Genomic DNA, 16447 nt, shown 5'->3' with positions numbered 1-16447 from the left:
TAAAGATGTATTTGGTAAATATAGTTAAAACTCAAATTGGGCTCTGTATCATCTGCTTTAACAAATAACGCCTATTTACTAACCTGAATGTATAAAAATGTTCTTATCAGCACACACACTGCCTGGGTTTACTAATCAAACAGGATTACTAAAGGTCTTTTCACTTAACTGCTCTTAATAGAAAATTATAAAAGGTTTTCTTTGTCCTTTAAAGAAGTGATTTAAAAACTTAAGTTCTTGTGCTCTCTGCCTTTAAAACCCTGTCACTTTGGTTTTATTTTTTGTAGTAATTGGTAATTTTATTCAACTAAGTGTTTTAAGCCTTTTGTTATTTAACAAAGCTTTCCAACACAAAATACTAAAAGATCAAAATAACTAAAAAATTCCAAGGGCCCTAAAGTTTCTCAAAGGATATATAAAAATGTATCAAAACTAATTGGCTTATTTAATAAATTAAACTATATGGGAAAGCACCACTGTCAGTACTAAAGGTGTTATAAATATGTGTTCGAAAATCTTGTAAGGTTCTTAAATATCTGTCTTAATGTAAATGCTACCAGTCATAATCTTGGTTTAATTATAATTTTAAAATATGTCTTCAAATATTTCATTAAAAAACTCTAATAGGTACAGTTTTCCAACAAACTTTAAGTTCATAGCTTTAAACTAAAATTCCAAAATTCTAATAAAAAAAATAATGGGTTTATAAAATTGTTCACAAAAGTTAATTGGTAAATTAATTTTTAAAAATTATGGGTTTGGGCCGAGCCCGTGGCGCACTCAGGAGAGTGCGGCGCTGGGAGCGCGGCAAGGCTCCCACTGCGGGTTCAGATCCTATATAGGAATGGCCGGTGCACTCACTGGCTGAGTGCCGGTCACGAAAAGGACAAAAAAAAAAAAAAAAAAAAAAAATTGGGGGTTTTTACAATTTCCTTATTTTAAAACACTGCTGGTTCTCTTAATGTTTTCAAATGTAAAAAACTCTCTCTCTCTCTCTCTCTCTCAAGCTATCTATAACTAACAACAGTTTGGTAAAATGTCATTTAAAACAAAAGTGAAAGCATTTGTTTTCTCCCTATTAATCCCCCCAAATTTAATAACTTTAAATATCCTCATAACTATTATAACAATGTGGCTATTTTTATAAGTTTAATAAAAATTAACTCTCTCCTTATAACAAAATATAATTTAAAACTCTAAATATAAAATAGCATGTCTCACTTCCAAGTTCTGACCCCTCTTTCATGTTGCCTACATTTGGCCTAACTGCTGCTTCATCCTGCTGTTCATCTTCCCCCCAATGTAAAACAAATCACTATAAAAAAGTAAGCCAAAATGTTCCTTTCAATCACCACCTGGGAAAAAGCCTTCCCAACACCAAAAAATTTATACAAAGAAAAGTAAAACCTTTTCAATCAAGATATTAATCATTAATGCTTTTATAAAAAATGCCTTAATCAAAAAGGGAAAAACGTCTTCTCTACAAAAGCAGTTCTCTAAATTTTCCTGGCCTTAAAGAGGGTGTTTGTAACTTAAATAAAACATCCTGTTCTTAAACAAAAACTTGTAATTAATCAAAAATTTTACAAAAAACTAAATGCTTTAAAAACAGTAATGTCCTAAACAGTTTAACAAACATTCTAAACTCAGAATCAACTATTATATGGAGCAAAATCCCTTTCCGGAGTTTCAACAATTGGTAATTACACCCAATTCGCAGCACCTAAAATAATGCTGCTGCAGCTGCCCTAAAAAACAATAACATCTCAGTCCTCACCTAGAGTAAATTAAAAAAAACTTGCTATGCTATCAGCACCACACTCTCCCGAGTGAGCCATGGGCCGGCCCTTGCTATGCTAAATAATACCAACTTTGCTTTAAATGCTTTTGTCTTAACTGTGCCAACCTAATCTGTAACTTTTGCTTTTTCTTTTAAAATAAATAAAATGGGGGGAGATGTGGAATATACTATAAAGCATATGTACTTCACAGGGCCTGGTTTTCCAAAGCCTTACAGTTTCAAGTATTAACCTTGCAAAAAACAGAAAATTTTCCTCAAGCTATAAAGTCTCTGCTGTAAAATAAAAATTTGTGGCACAGCAAGGTTGCTGGCTCAAAAACAAATAGATTACTAATTAAATTATAAAAATATCAAAAAAATTGCTGTAAAAAATGTTTGTTAATAAATCACTTAATTGCCTTACTAAAATGTCATCTGCCTTGTTTCACTAAAAGTTACCAGTCTATATTGTTAAACTATAACCCTACCTATGTTCTCTTCCTGGTCTGGAAAATAAATGCAAAAAAACCCAAATGGGGTTAATTTCCCAAAAAAGGAATGCCTCTCGCTTAAAAATTCCGGGAAAGTTAACCACTTTGGGGCTTCTCACTGCTCAAAAAAAAAGGGGGGGCTTTAAGTAATCCTTTGCGGTTCCATCACCCAGGGGAAGTGGGGTAACAAATCTGTGGGGGGCAAAACAACAGGTAGAACTCTTAAGCAATTTGCTTCAGAGTGGACCAACCACTGAAAACAGAATTACTAAGCCATAGACAATTTCAGTGTTCAAGCAGATAGTGCTACCTTTTAAGGCTTCAATGTAATTAACCTGACTACATGAATGTTTGAAAGTCATCATTTCAAAGCTAGAACCTAAATGGCATGCATAAGAGCTCCTCTCTTAAATAAAGGCAAATCAGCATTACCTACCTCTGTTTGGTTGTATCTGCATTAACCTCCATGATACACCAAGCAATCTGTTCAGCTGCTTACTATTGAGCCTAAAACCATCTTCAAGGGTCTCTGTCACAAATTTCCTTATCGTTTCTATCCAACTGGAATCCTTCGTCAAAGCTGAGGCACTGGCCAGGGAGAAAATGATATCAGACAGTGTTAAGTTCAGTAAGAGATGATCTATGTTATTGGAGACAATCGTGCAATGCTTCGTGCTAAAAACAAAGACAAACACACATCTATAAAGTGTTACATCAACTGTGTCTGCTTCATTTAGAATACTTAAAATAATCAATCAATGGATAAAACACATTTCCTTCTAGAATTGATAAATTGCCACAAAGACAGGTGCATAGGCCAGGTTTAGGCCACAGTTCTAGAAATAAACCATCCATTAGGGAATGAAGGTTGTTAAGACATGAATTACAGTGTATACTGCTCAGTTCACTACTAAGTGCTATTCACACAAAAGGTAAATGCCCGAGAATCTCAGAAGATTTGAAAGATAAAAAGACTTGAAACCCCTAACACACTTAAAGACTTTTTTAATAGAAGATACGTATATTTGGATGAACACCACAGTAGATCTTGGCTCTGCTTTTAAGTAATCATTTGACTTAAAAGAATCACTAATTTCTCCTGGCCGCAATTTCCTCATGTGTGAAGGAGACTTATCTAGGTAAGCACTGGTCTGAAATAACTTAATTTTTTAATTCCATATTAAAATCAGTTTTTTAAATTCTAGTCAAATAAAAAACATGCCTTTCAGGCCGGCCCGTGGCTCACTCGGTAGAGTGCGGTGCTGATAACACCAAGGCCACGGGTTCGGATCCTATATAGTGATGGCCGGTTTGCTCACTGGCTGAGCGTGGTGCTGACAACACCAAGCCAAGGGTTGAGATCCCCTTACCGGTCATCTTTAAAAAAAAAAAAAACACACAAAAAAAACATGCCTTTCAAAGCTTGAAAGAAATTTCAAAACACCTCAAATAGAATATTCTTATAAAGACACAATTTGCAACTTAGAACATATTCATTTCAGACTATGATATATTCAACAACAGAGCCTATTTCTGTCATGTTTTGAAAAACGTACTTATCTAAAATCATAAATATCTCAAACTAACCATTTAAAGGAAAAGATGAATCCTAGATTAGGCTTAAGCCAGGACACAGTAGAGAGAAACCACAAATACATGAGAAGGAAAATAAAAGATAAGTAAAGTTGGCGCTATCAATTGCATTTCATCAAATGCAAGACTAGAAATGACAAATGGGCCTGGAAAGGTAAAATGGGACCAAATGACAAAGAGTCAAAGGCTAAAGACACTAAAATGAATTCTGTAGGAAAGGGAGTAACAGGGTTGTGAACTTCTTTCAGATGAATGATTCTGTGGATGCAAAAGGAAAAATGCAAGTTAGAGACCATAAACAAAGAAGCAGTTGTGCAGCTATTTTAGCAATCCAGGCAAGAGATGACAGGTGCAAGAACCAGGGTCTTTGTTGGTATGAACTGGGAGAAGTGGGGCATTTAGGAAGAATAAAAATTACCTGGACCTGAAATGTGCTTAAATGTACACATATATGAGTGAGTTTGGGGATGATGGAAATGGAAGGAGTCAAGGGATCTAGCACTGGTGACTAAGTTGATAACGATGATGATGAAAAAGGAACAGAGATCTAGAAATAAATGCTACCTTGGGTATGTGAGCTAAAGTGTCATAAATCCAGCCAGAGGTGACCCATAGACAACTCAATGTACAAGTCTGATAATGGGAGAAGTCTGAACTAGCTAAAAGAAACTACCCACATAACTGCTCCTAACTACAAAGGAAGCTGGGAAATAGAGATTTTGCTTTGTGTAGCCATATATGCAGCTAAAAATTGGGAATTCTTTCATCAAGAAAAGAGAGAATAAAAACTGGGACAGACTTGCAACATTTCTTCCCCACAGGAAGAGCGCTACATGATCTACCGTAACTTTATCTTGAACAGCATAATCTATTACTATCTGAAAGGTCTCAATGGACATCTTCAAACGTGGGAGAGTTCATTCTGATCCTCCAAGAATTTATAGAAAAATTTTAAAGAATAAATATACCAACCATCAATTCCATAAGGGAGTAATTTTTTAAAAGATAATGAGAATTTTTCAGAACTGAGTAAAGACATGTTGTTGAAGATTCAAGATCTCAGATTCAGTAAGTCTACTGAATTGTAAGGAGAATAAACAAAAAGGAAAGAAAACCACACCAGGATACATCATTATGAAACTGCAGAAAACAAAGGACAAGGAGAAAAATTTTAGGAGGAAAAAACTAACATGTAACTTTAAAAAGCATCAACAGTTAGGCTCGTCACTGACTTCTTAAACAGCAGTGAAAACCAGGAGACAATAAAATGTTATTTTAAGTGTGGTCAAAGAAAATAACTGCCAAACCAAGAATATTATACTCTACTAAAACATTCTTTAGAAATACAAAAGAAAAAAATATTTTTATGCAAAAAAAAAAGCTCCAGAAGATTCTTAATGATCCCCAATGGACAGAGATACATGAAAAAAAAAAATGAAGAGCAGAAAGGGAGAAAACGTAAGGATACAATTCATAGTGGTAGAGAGAAGTTCTCCAAAATATCAATTTTTGCTTGAAAGCTCAAATTTTATCATTGGCAACAAATACCAGTTGTTTTCCTGGAATTGAGAGGTCCACTTTGTTCATTTTTGTGAAAAAAATGTCTGCCAAAACACCCAAGTCTGAGTTTGTCTCCGTCATTTTTAGGTTAAAATTGAGTCCATTCCAAAAAAATACTTACAAGTAGAACAATCACACAAAGCTATTTTCTTGAGATAACTGTAGTTCTTTGATATACAGCAGTAATGCTTTACGTACACTTCCCATTCATCCATCAAACAGAATATTAAAAATGCATGTTTTCAAGGGTCATAACTTAATAAAATCAGAATTTTCACTGCTTCGTTAAGGACATTTTTAAGTGAAGCTGGCTTGTTTTTTTACACTGTGAGTATATGGCAGTGAAGAATGTGTCTACTAGTACAGTTTGGTGCTGCTGCTTATATTCATGCTATCATACCAAGTTTTACCCACCATTGCTTTTGCACTGTCAGTGCAAATGTCAAAACAAAACAAAACAAAAAGGCAAATAATGTCTTAATTATGAAAGTAGTTCTTACCTTGTGGTCCACAGGGGTCAAGGACCACACTTTGAGAACTACGGCCTTAGATAAATGTCATAAGAGTAAGCTAGCTAAATGTAATCAACTGTCTCACAATACCAACAATGCTTATAAAATACACATTAAAAAAAAAAAAGTCTTCTGCTTACACAAAATCTCAGGGAGTTTTCCTCCCACCTCCAGCCTAATTTGTTCTGTTCCTTTATCATAAGGTTCTCCCTAAGTAATAACAATCCTTATGGATTTAACAATTCTAGATCTTCAAAGGAGTCCTTATTTAAACTAGTTATGAAAACTTTCTATATACAATACATCCAACAAACCTCTTTTTACCATGTAACCTTTTAATGCTATTCTAGATGATCTTTCATTTTAGCCTTTACAGATATTTCTCTTAGATTTAATGACAGGAAGTCCTGATTTTTTTCTGTGGATGAAACTGCAAATCAATTTCCTTTTTGATTTTTGCTTCCTGAAGTACTCAATCCCTACTGGGCTATCTTTCTCTGCAGCTTATTCTGTTCTCTGGTCCCCCAAAAGAAATCTGTTTGTTAGTACATTTGCCAAAACGTAATCATTCGCATACTGTCTGAACTTCTATTTACTTATTATTTGATACAGCTCACATTTTAAAAACAAATATTTTTAAAAGAAACTATCACTACCATAAATGGAAATCTGGCCTTTCTAACATACTTTGCAATAAATTCACAACCCAACCACCACTCAATCAACCTCAACTTGCTAAATTAATCAAATCTCTCTATTCCTCTGAAAAAATAAACTAAAATTTCCCCAGCACACAAAAAAATCTTTCCAATTAATGGACTTCTCTAGTCAGCAGTGAATTAACTGTTTTCACAAACTGATCTGTAGGCCAAAGGCAAGACTTAGCTGCATCTATTCACAAACCTTTTCATGCTAGTTGTACTTACCGGCATTAACTCAGAATAATCATCTAAATCAATAAATTATGAGCCCAAAAAGGCAGTGTTCTTAAAGACAACTCAACTACCCTGAATTTTTTAGATGTCGGTATTTTCAGTAATGCCAAAATTACATCCTTTGATATACACAAAAAAATTAAAAGCAAAAACTTGAACACATATTTGGAAACCAATGTTCATAGCTGCATTACTCACAATAGTCAATAGGTGGAAACAACCCAAATGTCCACTGGTAGACAAATGGATAAACAAAATGTGGTATACATACATATAAAATGGAATACTATTCAGCGCTAAAAAGAAATAATCAAGCCAACAAGTGACATGGAAGAACCTTAAATGAATATTACTAAGTGAAAGAAACCAATCTGAAAAGGCTACATACTGTATGATTCCAACTATATGACATTCTGTTAAAGGCAAAACTTATGGAGATAGTAAAAAGATCAGTGGTTACCAGGAGTTAGGAGATGGAGGGATGAAAAAGCTAGGCATAGCACAGGGGATTTTTAGAACACTGAAACTATTCTGTATGATACTATAATGATGGATACACTTGTCAAAACTCACAGAATGTGTAACACCAAGAGTAACCCTAATGTAAATTATCACTTTGGTGATAATGACGTATCAATGTAGGTTCACAGACTGCAACAAACGTACTACTCTGCTACACAGTGTTAATAGTGAAAAAGGCTATGCATGGATCAGGACAGAGAGTACATGGGAACTCTGTACTTTCTGCTCAGTTTTGCTGTGAACCTAGAACTGCTCTAAAGAATAAAGTCTGTTAAAAAAAAAATGAAATTCCAATACATGTTACAACATTGTTGTAGAGACATTATTTCATACACAAAAGGATAAATACTATAAGATTCCACTTAACATGAGGTATGATGAATAGGCAAATTCATGAGTGGGTAAAAGGGTCACGAAAATCAATGTACACTGAGAAGCTAAAAAAAATAAATTCAATAAATAAATAAAAGAATGATACTTATGCATACTGGGGAAAAAAAGCAGTTAAAATGGTTAATGTTATATATATTTTACCACAACAAAATAAATTATATCATTTGCAACTCTCTATTTCAACCTGAGATGAAAAAATTTAGACATGAAGTTAAAAATATACTGGGGGAACATGAATATGAGTGTGAAGGCCACTGGCCTAGACTATTGTTGGCTTCCCTAACTATGATCTGTATTGGTATGTACTAAGTATTCAATGCACTAACAAGAGCAGCCTATAGTGCCAAAAAATAACCACTGGAGGAACCCGATGAAGAATAAGTTAATTATACCAGCAATCCATGTTTGCTAAAAAGCCTACAATTCTCCATCTCAACCTCCTCAAGTTAACTCCTTTTTTTTACCTTTTATATCTTGAGACAAATGTCACTTCATCACAGTAGCCTTCCCTAGGACCCTCCTCCCCCTTGAAAGATCAGGACCGCCTCCTTATGTATATACCGTAAACTCTTCCTTCATTATATTTATCAGTCACTGATTAAAGAATCAGAGAAATAAGTATGTCTCCCTCATTAAACTATACTCCATGAGAACTGGCACCCTGCCTATTTCCTTTACCACTAAATGCTCACCACCTTATATATACACCATAGAATACTTACTCTGCCATAAAACAAGAACGAAATTCTCCCATTTGCAACAACATGGATGAGCTTGGAGAAACTTACATTGAGTGAAATAAGCAAAGCACAGAGGGATAAATACCATATGTACTCACTCATATGTGGGAGCTAAGAGAGAAAGAAGGAAGGAAAGAAAGACCACAGTGGTGTGTTGGACTTGCAGAGGGAGAGAACATTACCTAAGGATACAAAGGGGGATGGGGAGGGAGGTTAGGGATAATTGGGGGGATAACTGGGTGGGGGACGCAGGGTATAATCACAATTTGTGGTAATAGGCAAGCTGCCAGTATGGATCCGGCCATCACATCTTAGGCACGAGTGGTGACAATTTGCTTTGTACTCTATGAATATTCATAACCAATAAAAAAATAAATAAAATCATATATACAAAAAGTAAATAAATAAAAACTAAGTCAAAACGGAAACAAAAAGCACAGCAGAAGGCAGTTACTCTCTCTGCTCCACCATTTCACAATGTGATTCCCTGAGTTGCTGTAGTCCCCACCAGGACAAGACCCTCACCAGATGTGTTTCTTGCACTTTGGACTTACTAGTTTCTGAAACGGTAAGCAATAAATTTTGTTTTCTTTACCAAAAAAACAAAAATGAATTTGATGGACAATGGATAAGACCATTGTAGTAGATTTATACAATGGAATCCTATACAGCAATATAAAAGAACAAACTACTGTTACATGCAAGAATGTGAATGAATCTCTAAAAGACTACTGAAAGAAGCCAGGGACAAAATATTATACACAGTATGCTTTTAAAAAAAAATTTATATGAAGTTCTAAAACTAAATACTAACCTATAGTGTTAGAAATCAGATTGCGGATGCCTGGGGTAGCAGGAGATGTGGAAGATTGACTAAAGATAAGCATGTGGTAATTTAGGATAAGGAAAAGGTCTATATCTTGGCATAGTAATTGGAGTATATATGCTTGCCAAACTGCTCACTTACAATGGGTGCATTTAATTGTACATAAGTTATACTTCAATAAAGCTGATTTTTAAAATGTAAAAATAAATGAATAAATGCTCACCACCTAGTACAGAAAGTGCCTTGTACATATTAAATGGCTAATACATGTGTTAAATAATGGTACAACAACATACTCTTGGATAATTTAATGGTCTACTAAATTCCAAATATTCTACCCATTATTTAATCTCATTTTGATAAAAATTATATATAAAACCCCTTACCAGAAAAAATACACAAATATACAATTCTATATCATTATTTCAAGAGTTCAAGGACTTTCTGAAGCTTACCCATGGATAAAAACTTTTGCTCTAATAAGAAAATTGTACGTGGGGGAAAATTTTCTTGAGCAAGATGTCAGGATTTTATCTCTCTGTTTGACTCTGTCACCTCAACTCCAGAAATTCCCTAAATTACTCTTCCTAAAACAACAATTCTAACCCAACCAAAATTCTTCAATGCCAAAAGGATCAAGGCTAAAAGATAAATAAACTCCAGAAATAAGAAATTACTTTGAGCATTAAGGCCAGTGACAAGCAGAAACCAGCTTTGACCCAGGTCCATGCTCTCCATCCTTACCTAATCCTACAGCTCTCCTGTATGCTGTCTACTCCAGTTAGTATAGTCTCTCATCCCTTGCATTCCTGCCTGCTGAAATCATATCCACTACATCCAGTCAAATACTACTCTTCAATATAGCTTTGTCTGTTTATCCTAACAAGGGATCTGTCTCTTCCTATGAATTCCTATAGCACTTAATTATACAGTTCTAATGATACTTATATACTGCCTTGTTTCAAATATGTAAATTCACTTCTCCTGTCAGTTACTGAGCTATTGTTTCTCAGCTTCAAACCCACACTTTACGCTTGGCTTTGTCATCCTGGTGCTCGGACTCTGTGAGCCACATTTTTTTCCTTTGCAGCTGCTTCTCATTGGGATCTGCCAATAATGGTAAAAAGAGACTACAAAGCTGTAGGAAGATGAGACACTCTCCCATCCTATTTTTTTGCTTCCTATTGCTGCCAGTATCGACCGGCAGATCTTCTTTAGGCCATTAGCAGCACATTCTAGTAGCCACAGTTTACTCCAATTTGCAGTTTTTCTGACACAGAAACAGAACCACCCCCTAAGAAACACCAGCACCAGCTAGCCAGAGCCCCCTCTGCAGCGTTCTGGGCCTCAGTCCCATTGGGCCCCACTTCTGAGCTCAAGACACGAGCACCAACCGAGCAGCACCCACTCCTCAGAGATCAGAGTTTTGTCTCCCTTCTCCAAGCTTCTGCCATTCCTCTCTTTGTTCCCCCAGTTCTAGAGATAGTAGCTGCCTCCTCAGTTGCTACCTCCAAAATATCTTACTGTTCCCTTCTGTCATTTTGGTTTTTCAGTTCACAATTCTTTATATTAAATTCTCTGTTAAAAAAGTCACTGGTGTGTTTTCTGCCTCCTGACACACTTTCTTACAATTCAGAACGAAACTGCTTAGGAGAGCGAGTATACCTTGAGACATCTGATTACCTCTACCACGATACTTTGTTCATAGAAAGCAACCAAAATAAATATTTAGTGAATGAATGAAAAAACCATATGCCTATAACAGCCTTATCACTTCTAAGCATATCCTTTGAAACCTGCTCAAAGAGCTTAATGATTCTTTGGTATATTTAAGAACGTTTTGACAGACTGTAAGATCCCTTGCAAGTGTTTGTTCACTTGGGCGAACTACAGTTTTAAGTGTTCTAGCTTGTACCTGTTTGTCATACTTTATCACATCATTTGTTCTCACATTTATCTGCTCTCACTTGAGGTGGACATTTTAAATAATTTTCAGGCTTACTTTTTCTTTTAACTCCATATTTTAATCTATCACCCATCTCTTTCTGATTATTCTCCAATTATCCCTCTTCTTTCAGGATACTGATATTAATGTCATACCAATTTCCTCATGTATAAATGAGAGCAGAATTAGATGACCTTCAAAATACTATCTCACTTAGAGATGCAATAATTACATAGTGTCTCACCCAAATAAATCCCCCACGTCGGCAACGTTTACTAAATTAATATTTATGTAATTTGATACATTCTTGTAGCACAAAACACTCAGTTTAATTTTTTTTTAAAAAATCAAAAACCTGTTAGTCCCAAGGCTTAAAGTGACTTGTTCAAGATCAGCCATAATACTGCTACTTGTATTTTCACAAAATCTAGACATAAATGCCTCACAGTTTAGAAAGTTCCATATTAAGACTAATTACTTACTGATAATTTGTTTAAAAAGCTTTTCAAACCTATACAGTGGAAAAGAATCACAATACCTTTTATTTGTCTCTTTCCTTCTGTGCTTGGTTATTTCTTTTAAGGCATATGGAAAATGGCTCATAAAATGGTGTTCAAAATCGCTGAGGTAATTCTTTCGAAGCCATGATTCCTATTAAAATAAGCAAAGATTATAAAATCTACAAGAAAAAATAATGTGAAATAACCAACGAAAGTTTAAGCAGAAATTTGAAAACTTATTGCTATTCAACTATACATGTTTCATTACAATACATCTTTGCCAGTAATCTGTAAATAAATGTTAAAATTAAAATGAACTATTACTGCACATAATTTTCATCTGCAGATCCTTTTGGTGCTTAATAATTACTTTTACTTGAATTTTATCTGCTGTTTAAGAGGAAAAAAAGGGAGAGTAAATGAGATTTAAGAAAATTCTGAATTTGGACCATTGATGCAATGTTTATAAAATACTTAAGAAAGTCTTATACCTGGTGGTCTATTTATACCCTAACTCTATTCCTCAGCAAATCCATTATTTCACATTAAAGATATTTAACACTTTCACAAAGCAATACACTTCCCAAAATGCTTCAGAAATATTAGTAATTTTATCATTCCCTCCTACTTGAACACTGTCTTTCTAATTCCAGATCATAACACTCTTATTCCCTTCTATCCAGGGTCATCAACTATCCCATTTTGCGAGAGACTGAGTGGTTTCTTAGGAGGTGGAACTTGAGATGCTAAAACAGCTGGTCACCCTAAAGTTCAATTGTTTTTCCTTCTTAGTAACCTTTACAAGATTCTTCTATTCTCCCTGACTTCTAAATGTTTGGATTTACCCAGATATCAATCCTTGTACCATTTCTGCCTGACTCCAGATTCTATGTACATTTGTATCTTGTACCCTGATATCTCCTCTTGAACGTCGAACAGGCATTTTAAAACTTAACATGAATAAAACCAAACTCTCCCTATCAACAGTCACCTTGCCATCTGGACCTTAACACATGCATTGTCCTTAACTCCTTTTTCCTTCACTATGCACACCAGCAGTGCTGTTGGCTTTACCTGGATCCAGTTACTTCTCATCACTTCAACCACTAGCTACCATTCTACTCCAAGCTACCATCTCTTACCTGGATTACTGCAATAGCCTCCTAACTTATCTCCCTGCTTCTCTTCTTATCCCCCAAAAGTCAGTTCTCCACACAGCAGCCACAGTGATATTTTAAAACATAAATCATGCTTCAAAATGATACAGAAAGGGGAAAAGAGAATAGGTGTACATATATGTAGGGCAAACTGGTCATCCATGAAATGATGGTTACTAGAGCTGGACAGTAAGCACAAGGGAGTCAATGAGTGTTCTACTTTTGTAAACTCAACATATTAAAGTTCAATAAACATAATGCAGATCATGCCACTCTTCTGCTCAAAACCCTCCAATGTCCACCGCACTCAAGTTAAAATCCAACCTCCTTACCAGAGACCACAGAGAACCACATGATCTGGCCATACTGTCACTACTCTTTTTCTCCTTCACTTTCTACCATTCTCCTAGCACCTCATTTGCACAGGATTTCCTGCCTTTCCTCAAATATGCCAAACTTGTTCTCACCTCAGGGCCTTTATACTTGCTGTTCCCTATGCCTAGGATGTTCTTCCCACAAACCTTCGCAAGACTCGCTCTTTCATTTCATTCGGTGACATTCAAATGTCTTACCCTCAGAGTGCGTTTCATAACAAACTATCTAAACTCCCTCTCACTCTGTTCCGACACACGCTGTCTTTACACCCTGCTTTACTTTCATCTTTCTTCCTAGTACCAACATTATACATTTGCTTACTGTCTATCAGTCCCACTAGAAGGTAAACATGAGAGCAAGCATCTATCAATCTGTTTATCTCTACATCCAGAGCCTAGAACAACACTATTCAAAAGGCCTTTTTGAAATGATGAAACTGTTTTCTATCTGTGCTGTCCAATACAGTCGCCTCTGCCCACATGTAGCTATCGAACACTTGTGACTGAGGAACTGCATTTTAAATTGTAATTAAGTAGCCACATTTATAGATGCCCAACAAATCTTAGAATAAATGCCTCAAGAAGCATGAATGCATCTGTCTGTGTTTAGTTGCAAATTCTAATCCTCATGGGAAAAGGATAACAGCAATGAGACATACAGCAAAAAAGTAGCAAGTAAGCCCAGCATTAAAATACAAAGTTAAGGCAAAACAAAAATTTTAGAGTGCATAACTACAATTGTGACCCTGACACCCAGGACTCCGAAAGCCAAAGCGAATTAAAAAGTTAATGTTGAATTGTATTTTCATTTTAGAAACTAGCTACACATTAAGTATACACACAGTATATCAGAAATAAGCAATCTCAGTAAGGATCTGGGTATTCAACCACTGCAAATAACATTCAATATACCTTGAGATTTTTTTTCAAACCAAGGATCAAAGTTTGAAATTACTACAAAGGTTTAAAAAAAAAACTAGTTGAATACAAATGAAATTTCTCAGATATGTTGCAAATACTAGTAAACTAAATGCATTAAACAGCACCAACACTTAAAAGTAATTAGTGGTTTTAGAACTGTGTACCTAACCCGGATGTCAATTTATCAACAGAAAAACCTATAGGTTTTGAGGAAAAAGTTACAATTCAGCCTGTGGTGTGTGATTCACTTTTAAGGCCAAGAAATGCCATTCTGTTCCTCCTAAAGATTAAACTGTTGCAACACAGATGAGCTTGGAGAACATTATTTTAAGTGAAATAAGCCAGGAACAGAAAGAGAAATACAGCATGTTCTTGCTCTATGTGGAAGATAAGAAAGTTGATTGCTTATACACAGAAAGTAGAATAGTGATTACCAGACGCAGAAAAGGGGAGTGAGGAGAGAGACTAGGAAGAGGTTGACTAACAGATGCAAAATGATAGCTAGAAAGGATGGATAAGATCTAGTGCTCTGTATAGCACTGTAGGGTAACTGTAAGTAACGATTTATTGTATATACTTTCAATGAGCTACAAAAGAAGATTTTGAATGTTCCCAATACAAGGAAATGATAAATGTTTGAGGTAATGGATATGTTGACTGACTGAATTAAGATCATTACATATTGTACACATGTATTGAAATATCACACAGTATCCCATACACATGTTCAATTATTGTGTCAATTAAAAAAAATGCTTTCTAATAAATATCAAAAACTTAGGAAGGAAGGAATGAAGGGAGGGAGGGAGGAGGGAAGGAAGGGAGGGAGGGAGGGAGAGAGGAGGGAAGGAAGGAAGGAAACAATACTGGAAATTTAAAAAAGATTAAGCTGTTATAGGTCACCCAATATCTTAACTAACAATCTACAAATAAAGGTGAATGAGAGAGAAACTAACAGTGCAAGTGGTAAAAAGTAAATTAATTAACATGCACTTTAACGGCATTATGTATGGCTAACATACATTTTTATACTTTGTCTCTAAGATAATGGTTCTTATTTTATCAAGTTATTACAGTTCAGCATAACAAATCTGCTAAGGTAAACTAGAGAATTCTACCAGCAGATGCTTTCAAATATTATTCCTACCTGAATTAACCACCTTCCCACTCCAGTCATTTCAGTTTTAAACCGTATCTCAATGCAGTATTCTGGTCTTCAACAGTCTATACAGTCTTTAAACTTAGTAGCCTATGTTAAGGAACTGCTAAAAAAATGTAGCCATGTTATAAGAACACAAAATAGATCTAAAGCATACTATTTTAAATATCCGTAAAATTAAAGCAGATCCTTTGTCAGTGTTATCAAAATAGTAATAGATAATCCAAAACTAGTACAATTAATAAATTTGCAGATTTGTTATTTTGGTCCTACTATCCTATCTAAATACAAATACAACTACCAAAGCAGTACGAAAAGTTTACTCGTGCTCATATGTCACCAAACACCAAAGAGGCTTGGAATTTTTATTTCTCGGCTCTCTAAAAACAAAGAAAAGGCTGGTACTCAAAGTCCATGTTGAATATCATTACTTTTATTTTCTATCTTAGCCTTTCAGATGAAAATAGACCAATTCAAGATTGCAGATTAACATATACTTTTCTAAGAAGCTGTACAGATTATTACTAGCCTAATCACAAACCAACTGCCATATGAAAATCAAGCTTTACTTTTTCCAAATCACATACTATACCCCTAATCATGACTAATTTTTTTTTGCCAGTTTGTGCAATGAATCAAAAGACAGAAAGGCTCAAAACTATTAAACAAAATGCTACCCTGTTTGGAAAAACAACTCAAAAAACGTCCTTACAGATGATGGGTCATGGATTATTAGCAACAGAGAAAGCTCTTAAAAGAAACACTCACCTTAATACAATTCCATAAAGCTTTGCGAGATTATCAAATACTATTTAATTTATCCCTAGTCAGTTTATGCAGCCTTCTGACTCATTCTAAACTTCAGCATGAAATAAAAAGAATTAAAAAAACAAAACAAACAAAAAAAAAACACCGCATTCTCAGTTTTATCTGTACAAAGGCCACCTCAAGAATTCACACTTGCCTAGTCAAAAGTCCATGCAGAATTCTTCTATAAACCAGATGCTTCAATCTTTGAAGTCTTGCTCCAGCAGCTGAT

At 35.0% G+C, this 16447-nt stretch overlaps 1 protein-coding gene across 5 annotated transcripts in view; it reads right to left on the bottom strand.

Moving 5' to 3' along the window:
- LOC134386424 (tripartite motif-containing protein 75-like) overlaps positions 1 to 16447 on the bottom strand; it is a 51610-nt gene that overhangs the window by 27661 nt on the left and 7502 nt on the right. For 2 of the 5 annotated variants that reach the window (XM_063108563.1, XM_063108566.1), the window contains 2 exons: positions 11836 to 11948; positions 2708 to 2859 (listed from right to left, as the gene is read on the bottom strand). The exons of 1 other annotated variant lie outside the window; for it this stretch is intronic. The gene's annotated coding sequence lies outside the window, so the exon portion shown is untranslated. The remainder of the gene's footprint in view (positions 1 to 2707; positions 2860 to 11835; positions 11949 to 16447) is intronic. 2 more of the 5 variants (XM_063108564.1, XM_063108565.1) reach the window with 2 other exon arrangements.

The sequence above is a fragment of the Cynocephalus volans genome, chromosome 9, assembly GCF_027409185.1.
Source record: "Cynocephalus volans isolate mCynVol1 chromosome 9, mCynVol1.pri, whole genome shotgun sequence".
In the NCBI taxonomy this organism is placed as follows: domain Eukaryota; kingdom Metazoa; phylum Chordata; class Mammalia; order Dermoptera; family Cynocephalidae; genus Cynocephalus; species Cynocephalus volans.
The sequence above is the reverse complement of the archived record's forward strand: the minus strand, read 5'-3'. Positions and strand labels throughout refer to the sequence as shown.